The sequence below is a fragment of the Palaemon carinicauda genome, chromosome 40 (assembly GCF_036898095.1).
Source record: "Palaemon carinicauda isolate YSFRI2023 chromosome 40, ASM3689809v2, whole genome shotgun sequence".
NCBI lineage: Eukaryota > Metazoa > Arthropoda > Malacostraca > Decapoda > Palaemonidae > Palaemon > Palaemon carinicauda.
Genome location: NC_090764.1, coordinates 37310379 through 37320378, shown reverse-complemented (window position 1 = coordinate 37320378; position 10000 = coordinate 37310379). Strand labels below are relative to the sequence as shown.

At 33.3% G+C, this 10000-nt stretch overlaps 1 protein-coding gene across 1 annotated transcript in view; it reads right to left on the bottom strand.

The window, feature by feature from the left end:
• The window catches only part of LOC137631892 (glycine receptor subunit beta-type 4-like), a 25972-nt gene that overhangs the window by 9516 nt on the left and 6456 nt on the right, over window positions 1-10000 (bottom strand). The gene's annotated exons all lie outside the window — the stretch shown is intronic.

The following is a 10000-nucleotide window of genomic DNA, read 5'->3' as shown; positions in this document are numbered from 1 at the left end:
ATCCTTATGAGAAAAAAGGAAGCTTACTATGTGATCATGTACTAACTGGGAAACCAAAACCCTATAAACATGTTTCAAGTGAAGTGAGCGTTAGGTTAAACTCTAAAAGGTCTCGACCAGGTGGTGTCCCTTGTACTTAGAATGGGAATCCTTGACGTTGGCCTGATTGTTAACGTCTCTGCCTGGTGTTTACCAGTTGGAGGTTCGAATCCCGCCCAGTCTCGTTAGTGCCATTAGTGTCTGCAATCTTATAATCATTGTGAGCTAAGGTTTTGGGGTTTGGGAGAGCCTATAGGTCTATCTTCTGAGTCATCAACAGCCATTGCCTAGCCCTCCTTGGTCCTACCTTGGGTGGAGAGGGGGCTTGGGCGCTGATCATATGTAATATGGACAGTCTCTAGGGCATTGTCCTGCTTGATAGACAATGTCACTGTCCCTTGCCTCTGCCATTCATGAGCGGCCTTTAATCCTTTAAACAGTGTATAAGCTTTATGTCGAAGTTGCCGGAGGTATGGGATGAATGGGGTTTCGACCCGGAAAGTATTCAAGAGTTAAATATATAGAATCAACCATTGCTATGGCCCTTTCCATTGCTAAATTCAGCATAATGGTAAAGATGGGGAAGTGTTTGAGTTTATAGATAGAGAGCAAGACTAAATGGATACTGATTAATTCCTTTGTGCTATGACAGGAAGCCTCAAATCTGCATTTAAAAAAAAAAAAAAAAAAAAAAAAAAAAAAAAAAAAAAAAAAACTCGTGAGCGAAGTTTGTCTGAATTTGAAAATAAAAAAAAATGACATTAAATAAATTAATGAATGAATGAATAGAGAAATACTGACCGATAAATTCAGATTTAACTGCCAAAATCATTTTAGATCTAGGTAAATAAATTAAACCCTCTGCAATAAGTAAGGGATGGGTAAGATAAATCTAAGAAATTTCAAGAGGATGAATAGTTTACGATTATTCTAAGCAAAATGACATTGCAAGCATTAGTGCGATCTGCTTCAAGGGGAATTTCAAGTCATACTGACTCAGAGAGAAGTAAAGGAGGGCTTGGCTCAGCACGGTTTTGAGACTGTCATAACTGGAAGCTGCGATGAAAGCATTGAAGGCAACTAAAAAAGTTTTTCAGATTGAAACACAAAAGGAAAATGACTTCTGAAAATTAATAGAATCTTTACAATGTGTTTACATCAATAACCCGGCAGAGCCAAAGTTTAACATCTTTGTAAGTTATTATGAATATAATTCCTCCATGATCTAGACTTAAAGGATACAAGCTACAAACAAGAACTCTTATAAGGATTCGTTTATGAGAAGTGTGAAGGGATAATATTTCTAAATAAATTAGAATACTCAAGTATGCAATTGGAAAAGTATAGGTATAAAAGGATAGCAGAAAACTTATTTAAAAAAGGTGTATAGATTAGAGAAGAGGAGGACTAAGATCAAAGGAAAGGCAATATAAAGAAAATGATAGCTCAGATAAAGAGATATCGTTTGGATCTATAGTGATGGAGGTAAAACATTCTCTAAGGTTTGAAATATGAATGATTCAGAGACAAGTTTCGTTATTATATAAAGAATATCTTATAAATAATTTCCTTATGCCACAAATATATTTTGAGAAGTATTTATGAAGAAGCGTTCAATGAGTGACAAAGGAAGATATACGACGATATGGTAAGATTCTGTCGGAGTGAACAGACCATCTTGAAGCTGTTTTATCATGTGAAAAAACTTGAGTAAAAACATTAACAAAATGTTTACTAAAGGACAAAAACATAAATACCTAGGCAATGTTAACATGATGCAGTAAGCTCCCTAACGACCACCGACTGGGATTTCAGTCATAGCTTTTCTTGTTTATGGGAAAATACTCGTTTGTTGTTGTGGTGAATACGCATGTATATCACACGCAAACACGGACGCGAAATAAACAGCGAGGTCATTTCAAAATTTTTTGGCAAGGGATACAACTATTATAGTCGACAGAACTATTAATGAAAGAGAAAATAGAAATCTTTATAATTTCGCAGAGTTATCTCAGTCAGTTCATGGAAATCTACAAAGGAGTCGTAGGGAACACGAGGATTTCTTTGGCAGGGCGGTGTTTTCAAAGATTGAAACTTGTCACGCAAGTGATACGTACCCTGTACGCGTTTATGTAATCTTAAGGGTCAAAAGGAGGGAATGAGAATTTCACGCGACTGAAGTTACGGAATGTTAAATTGGCGTGTTTGCATGAACTAACTTTGCCCTAGAGATTATTATTATTATTATTATTATTATTATTATTATTATTATTATTAGGCTACAACCCTAGTTGGAAAAGCAGGATGCTATAAGCCCTAGGGCTCCAATAGGGAATATACCCCAGTAAGGAAAGGAAATAGAGAAACATAGAATGTGTGTCCGAGTGTACCCTCAAGCAAGAGAACTGTAACCCAAGAAAGTGTTTGTCAATTTGATCTGCTAATATATATATATCATGGTTTCGTTTTGAAGTAAATCTTTTATGCGTGACTAAAAAACATATGATAATGCAATAAACTGAAGGAAATCCATATTTAGTCTACTCTAAGGGATTAATCCTAACTGATTTATATCATGTTAAGCGATATCAAGTTGCAGAGCATGATCATGTTTTATGAAAGTAATAATTTTCTTTAGATATGAATATACTAATATTTTATTTTCACACCCCACAGGGTATGGAACATTACATTAACTAGAACCGGTGTACCGGTTTCAAATTACCCCCTCCAAATCTTACCCCCCCGGTAATTTGAAACCGGATTCAAACTACCGGGGGGTAACTTGATACCGGTTTCAAGCTACCCCCGGGGGTAATTTGAAACCGGTTTTATGCTACCCCCCTGGTTTCAAATTACCCCTCTCGTTTTTGCGCAGGATCTCATCATTTATGAATATTAATAAATTGCTTTTAATCAGGGTCAACACAATCATTAGGTTATATGTATATACATGTATTGTTTCACCTATTGGTATCGTTTATTAATATCCAGCCTTTATCCGTCTTATGTTTATATCTTAGCTAATAAATGTCGGATATTCCATTATCAGTCATGGGCGCATATTTTTCCGAGACAGGAAGACGAGGTGAAATTTGATTTTGACGGTTATTTTTTCCATTATTTGAAATATTTCATCATTATATTGCAAGCAAATAGTATATAAGGTATAATCAACATATTGATCATAAGTATATATGTATACATATATATATATATATATATATATATATATATATATATATATATTGTATATATATACAGTGTATATATATATATATATATATATATATATATATATATATATTGTATATATATACAGTATATATATATATATATATATATATATATATATATATATATATATATTGTATATATATACAGTGTATATATATATATATATATATATATATATATATATATATATATATATATATATATATACATATAATACATGTACATGTATTTGTATGTGTTGTAAATACTATATCATTCATGATATCTGTAAATAATTGACACTTTTAGTAAAGCAAGATTGTAAGCAATTATAACAGTTTTAATAAAACGTGGTACAGTACATGCTGTTTGCTTCTACTGTACTTACATTGGTTGTTTGTATACGAAAACACCTGGACTACGGAAAAGTCGTTACACTTTATAGCCCTCTATGCATGACATTGAACACAGCTTGTGTTAATCTCACAACTGTTGTTACTGATTTTAGCCTAAGGGCAGGCAGCTGTGTGTTATGGGCTAAATCAAATCCTATTTAAACCATCTTCCAGAGTAGTAAGTGATGGATTCGTGTATAGATTTTTTTTCTCTGTTGTTGATCTCGAAATGGAAAATTTTTGAAAAACGGTGTCATAAAATGTTTAAGAATTTTACCTGAAATGTATCATAAAGAAAAAAAAGACCTCGCCACATGGTCACCTGTACATTTCCATGCGGTTTATATAACACTTCTGCCCCTTTGTCATAGCTCCATTCTTTCTTATTACTCATTTCATCAAATGACAAAACAGCAATACCTAGTAATCGAGACTTCATACCATCTTTAATGTCCTCTGGTTTAAAATGAATCGAGCTAACAGTAGCTTACACAACGTTAATTCTGTCTGCACGACGACATGCATGTTGGTAATTTATAATTAAGCTTTTATTTTTTACGTGCATAGCATCCAAATACTACGAAGTTACTATGCATTATCAGTGACAGAATAAATGAATAAACAAAGAGATATATGGACACAAGGAGTTCTATTGTTATATTGCAACTATGGGTATGGTCAAACCATTTTAAGAGCAAACTCGGAGCCCAATAGCGGCATTGCCAGTTCTCTTGGGTCATTTTCAAAGTACACCTGGCTTGACCGCTTTAATCTATGGGCGAGCCAAGAATAGGAGAAAAGGGCCAACTAATAAGTCATTTAACCTGGATTTGAACGGTCTAAGAATATAATCCTTTAATTTGATACTCTCCCTAAATTGTTTCCTTCGTTCTTTTTGTTTGCAACCACGTGGTGACAAGTTGAAACTCTTAAATATAACAAATAGCAAAATTGTTATAAAACGATTAACATACTAACAGAAATAATCTTAATTTTGATATCAAATGAATTCATTTCTCAATTCTGATTGATTAATAAAAGACAGGATTCTTTACAAAGGATTTGATTAACTATGTTTAATATGGTATATTTACGTAGGTGATTGTATTGTTTTAGAATTTATTTAATTAATCGACAAAATTAATTTCTTTACAACAAAGGTTATATTAGCAAACGTGGTTATGGTGACTTCGTCAGATGAAGTTAGTGCTATCACAAAAGATTCAATAAATTAGTTCATTCAGACCATTTTCATGTCTTCCTTTATAATGTTATCAGTATGCTTAATACCCTTGACCCAATTTGCCTTGCAAATCTGAAACAAAGTCGTTTTTTATAAGTTGGCTGCATCTGTGACACGTTTTATTGTTTGGTCAATTCCAAATTTAACAATTTCATTACCATTTTCCCATTTTTTTTCTTAATATTTAATTTAGTAAATATTTTTTTCCATGTAATGCTAAAACAGGGTTCATTATGATGGTTTTGATTTCAAATATTTTTACGGGTAATATCTATCTTTTTTTACTTAATAATTGTTTTGTATAAAGTTAGATGCGTCATAGTTTGTGTTTAATTGAAAGATAAGGCCAGTTATTTAAAAATTAAAAAAAAAAAAATCTCGACAATCACGCGCACACTGAAATAAAATAAAGTTTTACCTTGCCGTGATCACTAAACCTTAAATGAAAGTCTGTAACTTCAAATATTGTGAATTAGGGAATTATATGACACTTTAGGTCTTAAATACGAAAATATCAACAATCACACGAACAGAATTAAAATAAAATTTTACCTCGCCTTTATCACAAAACCTTGAATTACAGTCTGTGACTTTTAACGTGTCATATAATTCACTAATACACAATTTTTGGTCTTAAATACCAGATTAAACTACTTTTCTTACTGCTGCGAAGCCAACAATAAATGCATGATACATATTTGCGATGTCACATGAATTATTTATCATTCTGATGAGGGGGTAACTTGAAAACAGAGGGGGTAACTTGAAACCGGTTTCAAACTACCCCCCCCCCCCGGTAATCTGAAACCGGTTTCAAGTTACCGGGGGGTAATTTGAAACGGGGGGTAACTTGAATCCTTTACACCGGGACTATTTGTTTTGTTTTCTAAATCTGGTCGCTTTTGTTTTTGAGATTACTCGGGAAACATTTTGTTAATTTCATCCAAAAGTTTTATGCAGCTTTTTATTCTATATTCACCTGTTTATTGTTTATTTGTGCCACTATATTACTGTATATATCTGTTAGTATTTACATTATGATGGCACTACGTTATCCGGAGATTATATAAGTAGGAATATACACGAGTATTTGAATCCTTTATTATCTCCCACCTTATCAAACATTTTCAATTTCTCTTATTAGTTTATCCAGGTTCTTTTCATTATATATATTTAGCTCATTATCATCTGCAAAAATCACTCATTACACTTATTTTTAATCCTTTCCATCCCACTGATATGCCACCATTTGTCACATGGTTGTGGCAATTTAATAATGCATGATGGGAGGCGGGGAATTAGACGACTTTTACATCGTAAAGAGGATTTATTATCTAAGTTAATTTTCACAGAACATGAGCAGAAATCTTCAATTCTCCCATCACGACTCATTTCCTTATCCTGTACCTTTACGTTTAAACTTACTGTCTTGTTTCATGAGTTTATGCATTATGCCATCTAGATAGATATTGCATGCTACATTATCTCAGATCTACTTTGACACCAAACCAGTCACTCTCCCGATTAGGTAGTCTAATTCATGTTTTGCATTCATCATAACAACCTTTTATCGCTCTTAACAACATATGTTTAGTGCCATTCTCAACACCTTCTACATTACTTCTCACTCGAACCTATCTTATGTTTTTTCTAGGTCCTGTAGGCCACAAACAGTTTCCTCCTCTTACTTCACGTATCCGTGTTTGTTTTTAAGTTTGTGTGGATGTACAAACTTAAAAACACACACCAACACATACAGGAGAGTGACTGGTTTGGTGTGAAAGTGAATCTGAGACAAGGGTTTGCTAAATCTTTGTGGCTTCCAATGTCTTTCTGGATGGAATGACAAGAATTCAGAGAACAAGATATTCATATACTTTATGAATAACAAAATCATCATACATGATAAAAAACTTATCGCCTCAGAATATAAGATGTATAATATGTCAAATAGATACAACAGATCACAGGTTATGTGAAGTTTATAACTAAGCACTTATATATATGAAAGTTTTAATAGTCCACCGACAAGTTATCTGATTTTATTAATGAATGAATGACCTGTAACTCTGAACTAGACAATGGCAAACACAGTGGCTAGAATTGAGATTTAAAAGGTTATTTATTGTTGATGATATTTTTTCATGTAAATTGTTAAACTGATTTTGTTGGGAATTTTCTTTTTGAATGATAATTCAACAATGAGAATCAAATCTATGTACCATTCTTAACTCTGTTCTTTAGTATCAGTTTATCTAGAGTAAATTACGAAACTCTTGGAATCACGAACCCGAGTTCTTTTAAAAGGAAACTCATTAGTTGTAGGTAAAACACTGTTCATCGGTCGTTTATCTTCTCTTTTTAACTGATAAATATAGCAGTGGTTTGATTGTTTCCACAATATCACTAGCTAGTGTACGTAACTCCTTTATCTTTTACACCTGAAACTTGAACTAGGTTTTCCTAGTTTATGTTTCTTAAAATTAATAGAACAAAATATATAAGAATTACTTTGAATTTCAATAGAAGAATGATTACATGAATAAGTAAAAAGGAAGCTCTTGATGAGAGAGAGAGAGAGAGAGAGAGAGAGAGAGAGAGAGAGAGAGAGAGAGAGAGAGAGAGAGAGAGAGAGAGAGAGAGAGAGAGAGAGAGAGAGACTTCTAGCATGCGAAGTAAAAATTAAATCTTTCAAAAATAGCGAAGGATTAGAATGAAAAGAGACCGACCGACTGGATTGTCTGGCGAATAGGCAGCTAAGGAATTCCACAATAACGAATCAGTTAGAAAAAACACGGACAAAGAAATCCTAAACTAAAAAGACAGGCAACACTAAAACGATGCCGTTAAAATTATATAAGTTGGTCCCATGGACGCACATCACGGAACGTATTTATCGCCCCGAGTAGATCACGAAGATCTGACTTCGAGTAAGATCATTTTTTAATGAGGGTACGATGCAACACAGAGAGAAAAAGAGGAAGCAAAATGACAGAGTCAGCCACGTAATTATAGAACTGTAGGGCTCATATGCTGATCAACTTTGGTATTACGTAATGGATATCTATCTGTATTTTGAGCTAAAACGGAATGAGAATATAAAGAGAGCCAGATAGAAAAACAATCAGATAATAAAGTAAGATTTACAAGCGTACAGATAATCAGGTTACATGAAAAGGTGGTAAGTAGGTAGTAGGTTGGCCAGGGCACCAGCCGCCCGTTGAGATACTACCGTTACAGAGTTATAGGGTCCATTGACTGGCCAGACAGTACTGCATTGGATCCTTCTCTCTGGTTACGGTTCTTTTCCTTTGCCTACACATACACCGAATAGTCTGGGCTATTCTTTATAGATTCTCCTCTGTCCTCATTCACCTAACAACACTGAGATTACCAAACTATTTCTCTTCACCCAAGGGGTTAACTACTGCACTGTAATTTTCCAGTGGCTATTTTCCTCTTGGTAAAGGTAGAAGAGGCTCTTTAGCTATGGTAAGCAGCTCTTCTAAGAGAAGGACACTCCAAAATCAAACCAATGTTCTCTAGTCTTGGGTAGTGCCATAGCCTCTGTACCACGGTCTTCCACTGTCTTGGGTTAGAGTTCTCTTGCTTGAGGGTACACTCGGGCTCACTATTATATCTCGTTTCTCGTCCTCTTGTTTTGTTAAAGTTTTCATAGTTTATATAGGAAATATCTATTCAAATGTCATTGTTCTTCAGTATATAATTTTTCTTTTTTCCTTTCCTCACTGGACTATTTTTACTATTGGGGCCCCTGGGCTTATAGCATCTTGCTTTTCCAACTAGGGTTGTAGCTTAGCAAGTAATAATAATAATAATAATAATAATAATAATAATAATAATAATAATAATAATAATAATAATAAGCTGCAATAATATTGTGAAAATATTCATTAAAACTATCTTAAAAAAAGAGAAATTTTTAACCTTTCTGCAAAAAATAAACCAAAGGAATATTTCTTACTCAAACACTTACTTGCTATTCTTAACAAGGGGTTTCAAAATTCTAAAAATATTGAAATGTTTGGATGCCGTACTAAACATCTTCTCATACTGATTTATAGGATTTATTCTAGAGAAAATAAATTACCTATAAATCATGGGCTCTCATATAATGAGGACCAAACCAGCACAATACCAAAATTCAAACAACATTAAAGAAATTATAGCAGGTGAAAGTGATGGCGTCACAGTTTTCAAAATAAAAATAAAATCATACGAAGAAAAACAGAGGAAAATGTTGTTTAGAGGCAACGTTGTATGCATAATAATTACAGTACTTTAGACGCTTCCGTGAATTGCAGATGGTTAAAAATAGAACTAAGTAAGATAATAATAATTACGGGATATTCTTGGCTCTGATATTCTTATTTCATGGAACGCATGCAATCCATCCTATTATTATTATTATCATTATTATTATTATTATTATTATAATTATTATTATTATTAAATGCTAAGCTACAACCCTGGTTGGAAAAGCAGGATGCTATAAGCCCAGGAGCCCCAACAGGGAAAATAGCCCAGTGAGGAAAGGAAACAAGGAAAAATAAAATAGTTTAAGAATAGTAACATTAAAATAAATATTTCCTATATAAACTATAAAAACTTTAACAAAACAAGAAGAAGAGAAACTAGATAGAACAGTGTGCCCGAATGTACCCTCAAGCAAAAATACTCTAACCCAAGACAGTGGAAGATCATGCATGGTACAGAGGCTATGACACTACACAAGACTAGAGAACAAGGGTTTGATTTTGGAGCGTCCTACTCCTAGAAGAGTCTTTTATTCATATGAATGCTTCCTGATTATAGCAGTACATTCCAGTAGAATGGTGACATCTATAGAATATCTTCTTCGTTTCGGTCTTTTAGTAAATATTCTTTTCGCATCTTAACTCTTTATAACTAAAGGGAAAAGAGTTAAGGTAGAAAGAATGATCTCAATATAATTAACTTTTCTGAAAAAGGAAACACAAGTTTAAGCATCGTGAGCGGTATAGAATCGATTAAACTGCGGCATATTAAGCAATCAATCAAAGCTGATCATGAGACAAAAAGACGTTAAAATTATACGAAAAAGTGA